General features: G+C 40.6%; 1 protein-coding gene across 1 annotated transcript in view; it reads right to left on the bottom strand.

The window, feature by feature from the left end:
* The window catches only part of zswim5 (zinc finger, SWIM-type containing 5), a 246964-nt gene that overhangs the window by 114222 nt on the left and 113227 nt on the right, over positions 1-19515 (bottom strand). The gene's annotated exons all lie outside the window — the stretch shown is intronic.

Below are 19515 nucleotides of genomic sequence, written 5' to 3'. Positions count from 1 at the left end.
AGTGAGTGTAGTTATCCCCTTTTGTTCAAGAGCCTGATGGTTGAGAGGTAGTAACTGTTCTTGAACCCGGTGATATGAGTCCTGAGGCTCTTGAACCTTCTACCTAATGGCAGCAGTGAAAAAAGAGCATGGCCTGGGTGGTGGGGATCTTTGATGATGGATGCCGCTTTTCTCCGGCAACATTTTACGTAGATGTGCTCAATCTTGGGAGGGTTCGACCCGTGATGTACTGGGCCGAATCCACTACTTTTTGTTGGATTTTCTGCTCAAAGGTTTTGGTGTCCCCATACCAGGCCATAATGCAGCTAGTCAGCACACTTTCCACCTCACATTCATAGAAGTTTGCCAAGGTTTCTGATGACATGCCAAATCTCTGCAGACTGCTGAGGAAGTAGAGGCACTGCCGGGCTTCTTCCCAATAACATTTATATGATGGGCCTAGGACAGGTCCTCTGAGATAGTGACACCCAGGAATTTAAGGTTATTGACCCTCTCCACCTCTGATCCTTAAATGATTACTGGCTCATGGACCTCTGGTTTCCCTCTCCTGAAGACTACAATCAGTTCCTTGGTCATATTGACATTGAGTGGGAGGTTGTTGTTATTATTTCACTCAGCCAAATTTCCAGTTCCTCCACTTTTAACAGCACTAGGATGAACTTGCCCTTGGCAGGGGTTGTCTTTGGTGGGGATTGAGAGCTGTTGTACCATCCAAGCTGAGATCCAAATGTTGGAGGAGCTACATGCCCTAGGCATCTAAGCATGGTCAAAATTAAAGAGCTGGTTCGAAGCTTTATCTGATGGCCTGGGATAGATCAACAGATAGAGCGGTTTGCCATGTGCTGTTCAGGATGTCAACAAGTCCAGAAGATACCAAGAACAGCGCCTCTCCAACCCTGGGGTTGCTCTACATTGCCCTTGAGGAGGACTCACGTCAATTGTGCCAGACTATTCAAATTTCTTGGTAGTAGTGGATGCAGCTACAAAGTGGCTAGAAGTGCTCCCAATAATCTTCCCTACAGCCACACTCACTGCGAATATGTTGAGAAGCCTCTTCCCAAGGACTTAGTAACAAAGGACCACAGTTTGTTTTGGTACAGTTTCAGTCATTCCAGAAAATGAATGGAATAAGACATATTACATTTGCACCGTATCACCCAGATACAAATGGCTTGATGGAAAGGTTTGTCCAGGGTGTAAAAAGCACACAGCAAGCAATGTCAGCAGGGCACACTACACTAACACTGAATCAGAAGCTCACCAATTTCCTCGTTGCATACTGCAATGCAGTACACTCCACAACCAACAACTCACCAGCTCTGCTGTTCTGCGTTGTCCCTTGTGTGCATATTTGGATCTCCTCAAACCCAATCTCAGAAGGACAAACAGCTGAGACAAATTGAGGGCTCCTCAAATAAGGTGGTTTAATTTTTCACTCCTGGACGAGCAGTCCTGGCAAGGGACTACGGATGATCAAAAGTGGGTACTTGGAACAAATAAGGACGGAACTAGACCACTCCCCCACACAGTGGAGATTGCGTCTGACATCATCTGAAGACGACACATCGATCAGTTGAGAGCAGAGTCAATTGTTAGAGAAGAAAGGTGTCCAGAGCTGTCAAAACCACTTTCTACTGTCTCAGAGTAAACTCCTACCACCACCACGGAAGGCTCCAAAACATCAGATTGTTTCACAGTCACAAGTCTCACCTGCCATGCCTGTTCATCAGGGAAAGATGTTATCCCACAGGAGTGGGAAATCTTCCAATGTGATTAAATCTTTAGAGCTGAATGGGACAATTTAAAATTTACTGTGCTGTGGATGTCTGTATGGTATAGCTTAAGTATACCTTATCCAAAATTTCAAACCTGAGAAACTCCAAAATCCGAATTTTTTTTTAGTGATGATACGATGTCACAGATGGAAAATTCCACAAGGTGCTGGGAAGGTCCCAAGGTGATGTGCATGACTCTGTGCATCACAGACAGCTCTGAGAAATGACCTCACATGTGCAATGAACAGATCAATGAACAACAGGAAAACACTACATTAAGTGAAAAGCAAGACCTCACTCATGTATCATCGGTGTTGGAGTGAACACTTGCCTCTTAACAGGATGCTGATCATGAAAAGCAAAGATCTATCACGACGAACTGAAAATTGAAGCTTAGTGCAGATATTCACCAGGCTGGTTGCAGAAATTTAAGAAAAGGCATGGCATTACATTTTTAAAGCCTCTGCTGATCATGAAAATCTAACACCAGAACAAGTCTATGCTGCTGACTGTTTTCATACCTTACATAAAACCCCCAAAAAAATGTAGAAGTCAAATACAGTGTACGGCAACCCTTTAATCAAAACACGGCATTGTAGGTGGAGAGTGAAAGCCTGCTGTTGTTAGTTGGTGTTCAGCAGCTGATTTTGGTATTCTCCTGATGCTGCTGTGCTGCTTCTGTTACCCTGCACATATTACATTTTCATTATATTAATAGTATCTAGTAATTTTTACTGTTAACTATATACAGTATGTGTGATGAACAAGTGCAATGCAAAGACCTATTGTCGGAAACACATAAATTCAGAGTTGGAAATGATGACAATCCCAAGCTATCTCTTTATATATTCCAAAATCTGAAAAAATCCAAAATCCGAAACACTTCTGGCCCTAAGCATTTCCGATGAGGGGTACTCAACCCGTAGCAGTGTTGTGTAATGCACTGTGTGATAAAGGACTAGACAGCAATACATTACATATTTGAGTTGAGATGCATTCTATATTGAGTGGGAGTTTATAAACTAAGCAGGGGAGGAGCATAACGTATTTAATATTTCAGTAATATTTGAGTATCTTTGTAAAATTATTGTTTGATGAAACATTTTTTGCTGGTTTACACAATTCATTATGGGTTATATGTAAGAAGTACATGAATGGCATATGCCACCACGTCATATGTGAGCACCTTATTAAAAAAATAAGTAAGCAAGTATCCTGGATCCGGTGATTTTCTTTCAGTTATCCTCTGGAGTTACAAAATGTAGCAGAACTATATTTTTGCATACATTTAAACCGGAGGTTGACAGATTCTTGATTAGTAAGGGCAACATTGATTATGAGGAGAAGGCAGGAGAATGGGGTTGAGAGGGATAATAAATCAGATATGATGGAATGGCAGAGCAGACTCGATGGGCCAAATGGCCTAATTCGGCTACTCTATCTTATGGTCTTATGAACAAGATGCATGCATATCTGTAAGCAATTTACTGCAGCAAGCTTCCCTTTTTTTGAAAAAATTAGCTTTTTTGTCATATGTACAGTATATCAAAACATACAGTAAAATGCATCAACAACCAACACATCCACGAATTTGCTGGGGGAGGCCTGCAAGCATCACCATATTCTCATGCTAAATGAGATTATGCATAATGCACTGTTCCAGCTACTGGAGAGGGTTGCTAATGAGATGCAATCGGGAGGGTCTCTGTGGATCGCACTTACAAAGGGCATGCCTCCTTCAGGCACCGTTCTTTACCGGCTGGTCCAGGACACCTCCGGCTCCCTTCTCCAGCATTGCTGCATCCATTCATTCAACAGCAACCCTCTCCAGTAGCTGGAAGAGTATTGCCTGCATGTGCGATATCTCGTTGAGAGCTGTCTGCAAAGATCATATTAGGTATTCCATTTGCCAAGCACTGTGAGAATTTTCAAAACATCAATAGGGCACATCATACTGAAAGCAACAATGTAAGCTTCAGTGTGGTCTTATATGGGGAACTCCAAAAAGCGCTGGCAGACATCTTACAAATGAAATTCTCACTCATTTTTGACTTTCACAAGCAGTATTTTGGATAGCCCACGATAGAGTTTAACAGCAAATAGTGATGTAAAATAATTTGTAGACTAGTAAATCATAGAAATTGAAGTAGTTAGGCCATTCAGCCAATAGGGTCTGTGAGAATCAGATAAGAATAATTTCTCTTTAGGAATGAGCTGCCAGCACAAGTGGTGGATGTGGGTTCAATTTCAACACAAGAGAAATTTGGACAAGTACATGGATGAGCGGGGTATAGAGGGCTATGGCCTGAGTACAAGTCAATGGTACCAGGCAGATTAATGGTTTGGCACCAACTAGATGGGCCAAAAGACCTGTTTCTGTGCTGTTGTATTCTATGACTTTATAGTTTGTGTCTAGGGCAGATCCAGAGAGTAACACCACAACTCTGTGAATGAAAAAAAAATGTATGCCCTCTAATCTTTCTCTCAACTATTGTAACCATATATCCACGATTATTGACATTTCTGCTCGGAATAATAAAGTAGGCAAAATGTATCTAGACTCCTCATAATTGAAATATTCAATGAAATCAACCTTTGAACTCTTCTCATCTAACAAAAGCAATTCTTGCAAATATTTTTAAACTCCCAGGAATGCACATCTCTAACAACCTCTCATGGTCACAGACACATTCTACACAATCAGGGATGCTCAGCAATGCCTCTACTTTCCGAGAAGGCTGAAGGCAGCTGGGACTTTGCACGTCATTTTACAGATGCACAGTAGAGAACATGCCGCAGTAAATGCACGGTACAGAAACTGCATTGCAGCAGACAGGAAGGCTGTCAAAACTGCCCAACGCATCACCAGCACAAGCCTACCCACCAATAAGGGCATATAGTACTGTATCACAGACAGATGGGTTGTCTGAAGCAAGAGAACAAACAAGAGAAAACCTGCAGATGCTGGAAGTTCAAGCAACACACACAAAATGCTGCAAGAACCTAGCAGGCCAAGTAACATCTATGGAAAAGAGTAGAGTCGACGTTTCGGGCTGAATCCCTTCATCAGGGCTGGAGAAAAAAAGATAAGCTATCTTATGCACTTACTGTATATGTATTGAGTTATTATTATTATTATTATTGTGCTCATTCTGTGCTGCAACAGATCCAGAGTAACAATTATTTTGCCCTCCTTTACACTTGTGTACTGAAACTGATGTTAAACAATCTTAAATGTTACAACTAAAATCCTCCTGTCCCAAACATCCCACCCTGCAAAAACTCATTTCAGGGAGGTAGCACCATCAATTTGCAGGAGACTCCCGGAACTTCCGGGAGAGGTGGGATGTCTGCAATAGAGTAGCTCCTTAGCAGCTAGCCAGCTAGTTTAAATAACGTTCGCTATGCTAATGAATGAATGACACCTGTTAAACTCACCTCAACATGTCTTTTACAGTCATTTAACGCACCATGGGCAATAGAAAAGTCACTGTTGCAAACATTGCAGCGAGCAACACTGTCATTATTTTTGACCCCTATTAGGCAGGGGTACACTTTAGTGTAGTCTGGGGTGACGTACGTTTTATATTTTCTTTTTTTTGGAACACTCTGCCATGGCGTGCACGCTCTCTCTCTCTCTCGTGGTCTCTCTCGCTCTCGTGGTCTCTCTCATGCTCGCTCTCTCTCACGCTCTCTCTCGCTAGCTCTCAAAAAATTGATTTCCGGGACATTTTATATAATTTGCGGGCATCAGGGAGCCACTATTAAAATGCGGGAGACTCCCAGAACTCCTGGGAGAGGTGGGATGTCTGCTGTCCTAGAACCATTCTTGAGCATCTCCTCTGGACCATTTGATACAAACATTTCCTTCTATACTATGATGACCAAAACTGCAGACCATAACTCAGGCGTAGTGTCCCCGCACATCCAGAATGTATCGCAGCATCATACCTTGTTCTACCTCAGTGCAGTGTGATGACCTGACCTGTAGGGACAATATGCAAAGCAAGCATTTCACCACATCATGGTACATGCGGCAATACTAAACCGATTCAAATTCCGGTTGGTTATTTTTAAATATTCTGAAATCCTACTCAACGAATTAGATGAAAATTTAGCATTCACACCAGAAAAGATTTATTTGGTTATGATACCCATGTGAGCTTTGCTGTATCTAAGCTGTAGCTCAGCAGCTGAACTTGTCCGCCAAATGGCATCTACCCCCTTTTCTTGATCCCTGCTATCTGTGCCAGATAGATATGTGATAATCCCATAATTACATACTGCACAGGCACTGGAATAAGGTTACGATGCATTTTTCTCCTGATTTTGTAATTGCTGCTGGTAATCAAAAGCAAATTTGTTTCTGCAATTTTTGAGATCTACTAATTAACATCAATGGGTAAAGCAAGTCTTAGAAAAATAAATGTCCACACATCAGAGCTCAGATCAATTGGCACCCTTTCTAATCTTATCATCCTTACAAGAACTTGAAGTTGATTTTTTTTGGATTACACCTAAATACTACAAGGACACTGATATAGGCTGCACAGACCAACATCATGGAAGGATTCTCTACATCAGCAAAGGTAAATCAAAATTTTAAAAAAGGGTGAATCTCCAAATAAGAACATTTGCAGAAATAAAATCAATCGAAATTATATATGATCATTAACATACTTCTGTCCCAGCTCTATCCTGTCTTGCGGCAGGGAGTGGCGACATACTGCAAAACAATCTGCTACATATTTGGCCTCAGATTAGTCACAATAAGTTATGTTTAGTTATAAAATACACAAGTTATTCTGAAGCAGCCGCGTTTCTTGCCGCCTTTGAGAACACCCAATTTTTATGTCTTCCTGTTGCCAGTGCAAATTTTGGTTGGTTAGGGCCAAAAACAACACAGCTGAAAGTGGTTAATGAGACTGGTGAAAATCTGGCTCTCTAATACCATCCTGTGAGAAATCACTGCCAAAAAAAAAGTTCCAAAAAAAGCTAAAGTACAATCATATGCCATTGCCATCTCTGCATTTTGGAGATAACTGTTTACCATGTGATTTCTAAATAATGCTAGGACATCAGTGCACCTCAGTCATATGAGCAGTGACTGCTGATTTCCTGCATACTGACAATCTTAGTAATCAAAACTGTTTTCCTTTGGACCAACATTTTAATTGGATTATTTTAAAGCATTAATTTGAGCTTTTCCGATGTCAATCTCTTCCCAGAAGATGGCCCAAATCTCTCTACAAATTTAAAACGAATGTGTCCCTCCTTCTCTGACAAGTTGCAACACTCAATGTAATATATACCCATGAGAGTGCGTTTATTCAGATAAGTTATCATCTGCAAATTAACAGCTCTTTTAAAAAGAACAAGTGTGTGTCAGTATCATTTAAAATTGAAAATCTACCAAGCAACCAACCAAATAAATTGCCTTTGCTAAAAGACAACCAAACTATGCCCAAGACTCACTGGCAACCAAAAAAAACTAACACAACAATAATACAGGAAATAAATTACATCATCAAATCACTAAATAAAACTTTATGTTGTTAAAAGCTCCTTTGCTTTATACATGCCTGCTGTTTCCTCTGGCGCCTGAAGGCAGGGGTTCTAATATGTATTTATGAATAACTATGGCTTTTCTGCTAATATTTCCTGCTAATATAACCCAACCCAACCATGACTGATCCAAGCTCAACCAGAGACTGAGTACATATAATTCTTTCCATCCCCAACCAGGAGGCCTTTGTAGAAAAGTGGGAGAGAAAAAAAGACTTACTATGATGTCAAATACTGTTACTGATTGAGAACAGAAGACACATTCAGTAATACAAATCCAATCATCTTTACCTGGTTAAAGTATTGAACTAAGCTCCACAGCATAACCCGACCTAACCCAAACATTTCACTAGCATGCACACTTGCCCAGATCTGCCACCAAAGAATCACGGGTTAGTGCAGGAAAGTGCCTTTATAAGGTAAAAGTTGTGCCATGATCTTACTGGAATGGAAAAACTTTTACTGTACAGATTACATACAGTAAGGCCCTTCAGCTCAGGATTTTGTGCTGACCTTTTAACCTACTTTAAGATCAATCTAGCCCCTCCCTTCGACATAACCCTCCATTTTTCTATCATCTATCCGTCTATCTAAGAGTTTCTTAAATGCTCCTAATGTTTCTGCCGCTAAACCACCCCTGGCAGGCATTCCACACACCCACAACACTCCGTGTGAAGAACTTACCCCTTACAGACCCCCTATACTTTCCTCCAATTACCTCAAAATTATGCCCCCTGCACTTGCCATTTCTGGCCTGGGAAAAAGTCGCTGTTTGTCCACTCTATCCATGCACACCATCATCTTGTACATCTCTATCAAGTCACCTCACGCTCTCCTTCACTTCTATAATGAGGCAACCAGAAATAAGCAGGGACAAATATACAAATGACCTTTTCCTGATTCTATTTCTTACAGAGTTGGAGCCATGGATTTTGGATGAGGTAGCCAGGCAATCTAAGGTACCAAAAAAAGGTGGGGGGGGGGAGTAATAGATACTTTGGTGTAAGCTAAATCTACTCATTCACTTTGTTACTCCCTCACTGTTGCAGGCATCAACCCGATCTCTAAATTTTTTTTCCTGTGCACGTCTGGGCAACGTTCATTAACAAGCACATTTGGTGTTAAACTTCATGTTGCATCAGCATTCTACTGCAAACCACCAACTCCCTGCTTTCAAGCTACTAAAGGTCAACTGGCAATTCGTTGTGCATCACTAGCTTTAGCAATGAAACTGAGTGTGTTACATATCAGGTAGAGATAGGAAGAATATGGAAGCTCAGATGAGTAAATGAGCAGCATATTTTAGGTATCACCTAAATTTATACAGTTTCTGTATTACCTCTCTGTTCTAATGAGTACGGAGAGATACAAAAAAAAAGAAAATAAATTTAAAAAGGCACATTGCAGCCAGAAAGAAAAGAAGGATATAAGATTGAGGATAAAAGTGGATTTTTACAGCACCCAAAGCTGAAATAGAAACATGTATTTGTACATTAAATAACTTCCTACAGTAATGGCCACAGAATATCTTTAGCTACTATATAAGCACATATCATATTCTACTGTAAAAGGGCACTTGTGCCACTTTAGAATGGCACTCAATTGACAACAAATAGGTCTGACTAATGAAAGTTGAAGCCTTTGCAGATTGGAAACTGCTCACTGGTGGAAAATGCAACTTTCTTTTTTTTTAATTTTATTTTTATTTGGATAAGGAGTTCACAATTATCATGTACTTTTTTCACACATATAACCTTTTCCATTTTTGTGTGAAAAAAGTACATGAAAAATGCAACTTTCAGACTTTCTGAAAAAACTGTTTTTACAGTCACAATTTTTAACAGGAAAGAAACAGTAATATCAATTTTCCTGTTCAATATTGCATCCTTCAATTGTCATTTGATTTGGTGATTTTAAATAATTATGACCGATGAATAAGTTTTCTAAAAATGTATTTTGATTGCAATTTTCTTTGGTTATATTCATTATAACATATTACCTCGATAGCTTATATTGTACTGCACAACAAAAAGCAACTGTCACTAAGTCGTTTATTGACTGTCCCAAGAACATTCTATAAAGATCAGCAGCTACTGAAGTCTCTATATAATTTTTGCAATGACAGACCTTACTACTTGAGGTACTGCCACATGCACATTTCCAAAGCCTTGAAATTTGATTCAATTGTGTTTGTTTTAATGCTCAAATCATAGCCACAAACAGTTCTATCTGGGATAGATCTTATCAGCGACCACTGTTAAACCAATGGGAAACTTTTCATGCCACTTCTGTGTCCAATTCATCTTAGTACCAATGATGGCTTCATGGTATTAATAACACACCCAATAACATCATGCATTATTACAGAACATTTCCACTGATGGCATCAGAAATTGGACCTTCTCAAGGCCATTGCTGAATCTCACTCAGAAATAAACGGAGGTTGGTGTGCAATGAGATGGCAATTAAAAAATGTGCAATGTGGTATCAACATCTTGCACACTGCCCGAGTTTTCCATGGGAAAGACAGAGCACACCATTTGTCTTTTTATTCAAAACAATTCTGAAGTGCATGTTGCGATCAGCATCTCCAAAACTAGTCTGCATCTTGTACTGACAAGGGGTTACCAGCATATGGCCTTGATTGGGGCATCCTATTGCTGAAGGTGGTGTTGAAATGCCCAAGTGACTACAATGTCTCTCTTTCCTTGGGTTTTCAATCAGCTTCTGAGCAGACCTTTCCTCATCTATACTTTATACTTTATTGTTGCCAAACAATTAGTACTAGAACGTACAATCATCACAGCGATATTTGAATCTGAGCTTCACACTCCCTGGATTACAAATATTAAATATTAAGAATATTAAAATTAGTTAAAATTAGTAAATATTAAAAATTTAAATTATAAATCATAAATAGAAAATAGAAAAATGGGAAGTAAGGTAGTGCAAAAAAACCGAGAGGCAGGTCCGGATATTTGGATGGTACGGCCCAGATCCGGGTCAGGATCCGTTCAGCAGTCTTATCACAGTTGGAAAGAAGCTGTTCCCAAATCTGGCCGTACGAGTCTTCAAGCTGTTGTGACTACCATGGGAAGATTGATCATCTTGGCAATGGCAGAGCAGTTATGAATGCTTCATTTAGCTCCTGAGGAGTCCAAGTCAGTGGGTACATTTAAAGCGGAGTTTGATAAGTTCTTGATTAGTAAGGGTATCAAAGGGTTATGGGAAGAAGGCAGGTGAATGGGGCTGAGAGGGATAATAACTCAACCGTTATAGAATAGTGGAGCAGACTTGATGGGCTGAATGGCCCAATTCTGCTCCTATGTCTTATCATCTTATGGAAATCATATACGATGTGTTTTAGCACTTTTTTTTGTGCAAAACACCATAGTGCTGTTTTCGATGTATTTTTGGTTCAATTTTGCAAACGTTTACAGAGGAAACAAAAGAATGAGCACTAGAAACAGCCATATTTAAATCATTGTTGAAATACGGATTTCGGGCTTGTGCACTTCCTGTCTCTTTTAACATCTGTTTGTATGAGTTGATTCTAGTGATGCGGAAAGTGGCATTCATCAAAAGGAACGAAGGAAGCTTGTCAACTCTTTATGACCACATTAAATTGGGCAGAATAATAGTTTTGAAATTGACACTGACAGGGAAGATTTAAACCTCCATATTGCAAATATTATCAAGTTCAGTGCTTATATTATGGAATAGTTATCTGAGTGCATTTGGAAAATTTTGAAATGAACAAATTATTGCACATAAATTGTAGCTCAATAAACTCATTGTTCAGAATGCAGCTTACTCTAAAATCAATACGTTTCTTTAATTTGTTTTACAGGATCTGAGCATCACAAATCATCATTACGATTGACTCATTTTTGTCTTTAATTCCAGATTACAAGCTGAATTTAAATCCCAGAACTTTATGGCATTTCTCAGGATTCCAAAAATATGGACTCGAATTCAAATAAAGTCTGAATGATATAGAAGTCAATCTACATTTATATTTGCAGCACAATCTATATTTGTTAATGCATGAAAAAAAAACTCTGTAGTTTCTCATTGTAGCCTTTGAGAATGGTGACATTCACCCCAGATGAGAACATGTTTTCATCTCCACGGCCATGTTCTCATGTACTAAAATTAAAACTGACTTTTATTCCAACTCAGTCTTGATGAATATTTGATTATCTTGACTCAGTTAAGTCTTCAATTTCTTCATTCTAAAGTTAGAAGTTAGATCTCTACACTAAGAGTCCAACAACAAATAGTGACAGTTTGAGATGCCAATTCAGATACTGAACAGAGACTATCCCTTAACAAGAATGCAAAAAGAGCTCACGGTACTCTATTAAAGAATGCCTGGAATAAGTCATCTAATATTCTGGTGAGCCTTTATCACTCCATTCAAAACAACGAGAACAATCTATCAAGGAGGAGGAGAAGATGGCGGTGCGACGGCAGCGCGTGCGACCACTTCGGTGGTGATGTCTGTTATCTGTCAAGTAGGGGACCGTGCACAATTCTGATTTGATGGAGACGGACGTGAGAAAACGGAGGAACATCTGGAAAACTTCTGAAACGCCCGCTTTGCTGCTGCTGCTACTGTGCGGTAACAGGAATCTCCAGAGCAGAAGGCCCCGAAATCCTCGGCTTTGTATGTTTCAGCGGCCGGGGCGGGGGCGAGGTCGAAGGCGCTTGGCAGAGGATGGCGCTCAGGAGGCTGTATCGGAGAGGCTGGTCGGAAGCTCGAAGTTTTTGGACGGATGGACTCAGTGTCGGCTGTGGTCAGCTGCTTCCAAGGCATCGTCACATTGACGGTGCCTGGAGCTTTATGGCAGGGAGTTTCTCCCTTTTGCCACCTGCTATTAGGGACTCGGGAGTCGACTGACTCAGGGTCTTTTGAGACTTTATTTACCGTGCTCGTGGTCTGTTCTTCATCAAATTATGGTATTGCTTTGCACTGCTGTAACTTATGTTATAATTACGTGGTTCTGTCAGTGTTAGTCTTTGGTTTGTCCTGTTTTCTGTGATATCACTTTGGAGAAATATTGCATCACTTCTTAATGCATGTATGCATTTCTAAATGACAATAAAAGAGGACTGAGTGTTCTCATAATCTAATCTTTAAGTGTTACACCATTGCATATTGTGGAGTTTGGTGAGTACAAGTTTGCTTCTTTTTGTTGCTACAGTAAACACCAATCAATGATCAATACAGAGTTGCATTTCCCTGTATCCAAGATCCAAAAATCACATTAGTGCTGCTTGATGCGCTTCTTCATTGTATTTTCCCATAGTCCAAAAGGGAAAGAAACTACTATTATGGAGGGGAATTAACAGTTGATGAATAAACAGAGACACTTCATCAGGACTGGAAACAGATGGGGCAGAAGCCAGAATAAGAAGGCTGGGAAAGAGTACAAGATGGCAGCTGAGACCAGGTGAGGGGGAAACTGGGAGATGATATTTGGAAAAGTTTACCCTTTCCTCCTCTGATCTCCCAGGTTCTCACCTCATCTCCCTCCCCCACCCACCTCCTCCTCACCTGGATTCACCCATCACCTGCTGGCTTGCACTCCTTCCTTTCTAGTGTTGATGAAGGGTCTCGGGCTGAAACATCGACTTTTCATTTCTCTCCGTAGATGTGACTTGACCTGCAGAGTTCCTCCTGCAATTTTTGCGTGGCACTCAGGATCTCCAGCAGTTGGAGAATTGTTTGTGTTTAAAAAAAACTGCAATTTATAGTGATTCTAGAGAAAAAGTACACGGTATCTGCATTACATGTTAGTATTAACAACAGAAATTTTACTTGTAAGAGGGGTACACAGAGAAGTGAAGATTAAAGTTCAAAGGCAAGAGGAAGTGATGCTAACCAAAAGCAATGGCACTTCAAAGGACTGAAACTCTGCTGGGTCACCAATCTTAACTGCTCATGACAGGTTTTCATTTTGCTTGCAGATGTTTGCACAAAAACTGTACATCAGGAAGCATGAAATAGCAGCACTAAGCTCAGTTTGGGCTCAACACTCCTTATCAGACAGCTCCCCAGAGGAAGATATCAACACTAAGCAAGGTGACAAAAATAACAGAGGGAGCAGGGAGAAGAGAGAGTCGGCATTACAAACTGTACTGCTCATTGCAATTCTGTTCCTTCGCCAATCGACCCAGACAGCAGGGTTGTTACGAACTCCCTGCCAAGCAGGTTTCATGTAGTCATACAGCAGAAGCTCTCAAACAAGTTGCAGTTCAGAATTCTTTGGCTATTTCACTATGAAGTAGCTTAAAGGTGCATTATTGCTAAAATATGCCAATAAAGGAAATGAGAAAAGTCATCCTTGACTGCAGTCTTGTAGCTGCGCATTATGCATTTCAACATGTGAATATCCAGACGACAGACAAACTCATTTAGACTAGTTTATGATTAGATTAACTGAGAGATTATACCTATTGCTGGTCATCATAAAAGAAAACTTCTTTTTTCTAAAAGTGAAAGTAGTAATTAACTAAAATAATTCCACTGTATGAAAAGACCAAGCCTCTATAGAAAGTACCTCCACTTGATTATAAAATTATTCATGGCATTTTTCACGGAACTTATACAGCACTGTAAATCACCGTAAAGCTCTTTATGAAAATCTCAAGAAGATTGTAATGTTCAATTTTGAGGTTCATAGAGACACTCTAGATTTCTCTGTGTAAAACTACACTCGATACGATGATGTTGTGATCAGTTACAAGTTCTCACAATAATCATAGGTTCAATCCCTGCTAACAGTGGTTAAAGGGATACACCTCAGCAGAAACTGCCCTTCAATTGAATAAACACACACAAAATGCTGGAGGAACTCAGCAGGCCAGGCATCATCTTTGGAAAAGAGTACGGTCAATGTTTCAGGCCGAGACCATTCATCATTCTGCCTGGCCCGTTGAGTTCCTTCAGCATTTTGTGTGTGTTGCTTGGGTTTCCAGCATCTGCAGATCTTCTCTTGTTTGTGTCCAGCAATTGAATAAATTGCCCTCTCAAAAAGAAGTGGTGACCTGGTGAAGAACCTGTGCCAGCAGAAGGCATTCTTTTTTTGGCCATAGGGACCTTGAAGGTCCTCCAGAATTACAGCTATGTGGCCTTAGCAACAAACTCCTTTTTGTTTTCATTTTGATCTGAAGAAATAATATTAAGACTACAATGTTTTTTTCTGAGAGAAGAGGGCCTAACAATGTGGCAAAGACTTTTCACTATCCATTCAGTTATAAATATGTACACACACTGGCCATTCTTCCATGCACGACGGGTACCATGATAGTTCATTCAGGATCAGAGATGGAAGAGAGAGCAAGACAGAAAAGAAGGTGGGAGGAATAGGAATGAAGGGGACAAAAAAATAATAGGAAAAGGAAGGAGAGACATGTAAAATGAAGAAAGACATGAGGTCTGAAAGAAGATAAGGGACAAAGGATATATAAAGAGGAATGATGGAAAGTCAGTAGGATGTGAGAAGAGCATAGGGCAGATGTGGAAAGATATACAGAGAAAGTGATGAAGAAATGAGAAAATAAGAATAGCACAAAAGGAATTAAGAATAAATAAAGGGACAGATTGAAGAAAAAAAACTTGAATCCACTTGAAATTAGTATTTGATTAATCCCCAAAAATGTAAAGAAAAAAAAAACAGTAGTAAAGATACAGCAAAACAATTTGCACCAATAAAGGAATCCAACCCAACAAGATTAAAAACTTAAAATGAGAACTAGGTCATTTGGAAAGCACTAATTTTACAGAAATGGGGATAGATAACTAGTATGTATTTTAAAATATGAAGATTGCTCAGGAACTGGTAGAAGTTATTTGTCCATTAGTTGACTTTACTGGAATGCCTCTTGTATGTCTGCAACACCTTGAGGAAGTGCCATTCAGCTGTAATGGAGGTGTACACCGTTTCAGAGAGTAAATAAAATGTCTTCAACATCAGATAACTGGGAGCTATGAGGAGTCACAAATGGGAATCCAGACATCATCATCCATTCCCAATATTAGATAGATGTATGTGAAAATGAACACACTGATCTCTTGTGACAATATTCCCTGGTGTTATTAATTGTGTATTAAAACAACATGAACATAATAATAGTACTATTCATTTATAGGTTCTGAATGTCAAGGTTATTTAATTATAACTGATGCTTAAGAGATTGAATCCTTCAACTTGAGGTGAACCATTACCTAGCCCTTGAAAGTCAAAGAACTGCAGATGTTTCAAGTCTAACATAAAGGCAGAAATTGCTGGAAATATTTAGCAAGCCAGACTATATCTGGAGAAAAAGAAAATAAAGAGTTGATGTTCTTGATCGAAGATCCTTGATTAGAACAGGAAAAGAGAAAACAAGTTAATTACTGACCTGCTGAGCATTTTCATCATGTACTGTTCTTCTTTTCAGATTTTCTATCATTTAAACATAATATTCATTTTTGTTGTTTATGATAAAATATAGGTCTGGGTGTTTTTCCATTATAAATGATGCACAGAACAAACCTTAAATATTATAGCTGAAGTAATAAGTACAGGATGATTATTAATATATTAGAGTAGCTTGCATATCTTATGCGACCTCCTCTACATTGGTGAGACACGATGTAAATTGGGGGACTGCTTTGTCAAGCACCTTGGCTCCATCTGCCAAAAGTGGAATTTTAATTCCTATCCCCATTCCCACTCTGACATGTCAGTCCACGGCCTCCTCTTTTGCCATGAGCCCACTCTAAGGGTGGAGGAGCAACACCTCAACTTCCATCTAGGTAGGTTCCCACACTGATTTCTCTTAACAGAGAAAAAAAAGTTACCTCCCCCTTCTCCCTTCCCCACTCTCGCCTTTAATCTAATCTCCTCACCTACCTATGACATCCCCCGGTGCCCCTCCTCCTTTCCTTTCTCCCATGGTCCATCTCCTATCAGATTCCTCCCTCTTCAGCCTTTTAACTTTCCCACCCTCCTGGTTTCACACATCACCTTCTAGCTAGATCTCCTTCCCACCTTTTTATTCTCGTGTCTTCCCACTTTTCTTTAATCAGCTCATTTCGAGCTGCTTCACTAAGTAGTACTTTTGGCTTGTAAGCCACCCTGACCATGCCATTATCACATCTAATAGCCCTCTAGACAAGCAAAGTGGCCTCTTGCCTTTTCTTTTTCTTCCTCAAAGAGAGAGCACTCAGGAAACTTAAGCAGGACCCTCCGCTGGTTGGAATCAGACCTGACACAAAGGAAGATGGTCGTGGTGGTTGGAGATCAATCATCTCATCCTCAGGACAGCACTACAAGAGTTCCTCAGGGAAGTGTCCTAGGACCAACCATCTTCAGCTGCTTCATCAATGACCTTCTTCTGTCATAGGGTCAGAAGTGGGGATGTTCGCAGATGACTGCACAATGTTCTGCCCCATTCGTGACTCCTCAGATAGTGGAGCAGTTCATACCCAAAAAAACAGCAGGACCTGGACAATATCCAGGCTTGGGCTGACAAGTGGCAAGGCACATTTGAGCTACATGTCAGACAATGCCATCTCCAACAAGAAAAGTGTCAATCATCGCCCTTTGGCATTCAGTGACATAGCCATCATTAAATCCCCTACTTTCAACATCCTGGGGGTTACCATCGACAGGAAACTGAACTAGTCTAGCCATATAAATACCGTGGCTACCAGAACAGATCAACGGCTAGGAATCATGCAGCGTGTCACTCACCTCCTGACTCCCCAAAGCCTTGTCCACCATCTACAAGGCTCAGGTCAGGAGTGTAATGGAATACTCACCACTCGCCTGGATGAATGCAGCTCCATCAACATTCAAGCAGCTTGACACCACATAGTACAAGGCAGCCCACTTGATTGGTACCCCTTCCACAAGCATCCAATCCCTCCAGCAAAGAACAATTGCAGCAGTGTGTGCTATCAACAAGATGCACTGCAACAACACACCAAAGTTCCTAAGACAGCACCTTCCAGACCCACAACCACTACCATCCAAAAGGACGAGAGCAGCACCACTTGGAAATCCCCCTCCAAGTCACTCACCATCCTGGCTTGGAAACGTATCACCACTCCTTTATTGTCGCTGGGTCAAAATCATGGAATTCCCTCCCTCACAGCTCCGTGGGTGTACCTACACCTCAGGGATTGCAACGGTTCGAGAAGGCAGCTCATCACCCCCTTCTTAAGGGCAACAAGGGAAGGGCAATAAATGCTGGCTTAACTGGCAACTCCCACCTCCTATAAATGAATAAATTTTAAAAACTGAATTTCCCTCTGACAGACAACCCAATTTCTGGCCCTGCTTAAGTTCCCTGGGGTAATTTTAAATTCCTTTGTCCTGTCTACAAACAGGTTCAGCCTATGGCTATACACACAAAATGCTGGAGGAACTCAGCTGGTAAAAGCATCTATGGAGTAGACTAAATAGTCAATGTTTCAGGCCAAGGCCTTCCTTCAGGACCAGAAATGAAGGTGGAAGATGCCAGAATAAAAAAGTGTCATCCTGAGGAAGGAGGACTAGCTGAAAGGTGATGGGTGAAGCTCGGTGGGTGAGAAAGCTAAGGAGCTGGAGAAGAAGAAATCTGATAGGAGACAAGAGTGGACCATGGGAGAAAGGGAAGAAGGAGGGGCACCAGGGACAGGAGAAGCCAGAATGCAGAAATAGGAGAGGGAAGGGAAAGGAAAAATTACTGGAAGGAGCAATCAGGTTGGAGGCTACCTAGACAGAATACGACGTGTTGCTCCTCCACTCTGAGAGACACAGACATCCCACCCTGCAAAAACTTATTTCAGGGAGGTAACACCATCAATTTGCAGGAGACTCCCGGAACTTCTGGGGGAGATGGGATTTCTGCAATAGAGTAGCTCCTTAGCAGCTAGCCAGCTAGTTTAAATAACATTAGCCATGCTGATGAATGAATGACACCTGTTAAACTCACCTCAACATGTCTTTTACAGTCTTAACCCACCATGGGCAATAGAAAAGTCACTGTTGCAAACAGTGCAGCGAGCAACACTGTCATTATTTTTGACCCCTATTAGGCAGGGGTACACTTTAGTGTAGTTTGGGGTGACGTACGTTTTATATTTTCTTTTTTTTGGAACACTCTCTCGTGGCCGCTCTCTCATGCTCTCTCTCTCTCTCTCTCTCTCTCTCTCTCTCGCTCTCAAAAAAATTGATTTCTATGATATTGTATATAATTTGCAGGCATCAGGGAGCCACTATTTATATGCGGGAGACTCCCAGAACTTCTGGGAGACGCGGGATGTCTGTCATCATGGCAAAAGTGCATGCCATGGACCGACATGTTGGAACAGGAACGGCAATAGGAATTAAAATGATTGGCCACAGGTAAATTCCATTTTAGGCGGATGGAGCGGATGTATTCAACAAAGTGGACCCCCAATTTACACCAGGTATCACCAATATAGAGGGGGCCGCATCCGAAGCGCCAGATACAATAGACAACTCCAACAGACTTGCAGGTGAAGCGTTACCTCAGCTGGAAGGACTGTTTGGGGCCCTTAATCCTATTTCCTACTGTCGAAGTACCTTCAATGATAAAAATACAGAAACATAACAGCCAAATACTGACAGTGCGTTTCATACTGATTTGGTGTTTTAGCAAAACACAGATCGATATGGAAAGATACAGAATTCTAAGTAAGAAGCAAAAGACATAACTGGATTAAAATCCAGACATTTTCTAATCCAGCTGAATCCACCTGAATCCACCTGAACAGTCCTGAGACTAGATTTTGGCAAAACCTAACTCGGATTGCTATAACAGTTTTCAACTACGATGTAGAGCTGGGTGCTTGATGGAAGGTGGAAAGTCTTTATGTTTACATCTAAAGCCTATGAAGAGAAAGGAGGAAGAATAACAATCAGGAATGTATTTTAGGAGCTATGTATAAAGGGAAAACTAAAAGATGAAAAGTTGAACCAGGACAAATGCATACAAACCTTCAGTTTAGAAAGGTATAATAGTGTACTGGTACAAATAAATGTTATTTATGCAAATATACAAGACAAAAATTATGAGAAATGATCAATGGGAAGTGTTCATAAAATAATTGAATGTAATTCCCAACCAGATTAGGTAACAGATTTAGAAGAAGAAAACAGTTAAAATGACAACA

The sequence above is a fragment of the Mobula hypostoma genome, chromosome 12, assembly GCF_963921235.1.
Source record: "Mobula hypostoma chromosome 12, sMobHyp1.1, whole genome shotgun sequence".
Taxonomy (NCBI): domain Eukaryota; kingdom Metazoa; phylum Chordata; class Chondrichthyes; order Myliobatiformes; family Myliobatidae; genus Mobula; species Mobula hypostoma.
Note: the sequence above shows the minus strand (reverse complement) of the source record. Positions and strands in the feature narration are given on the sequence as shown.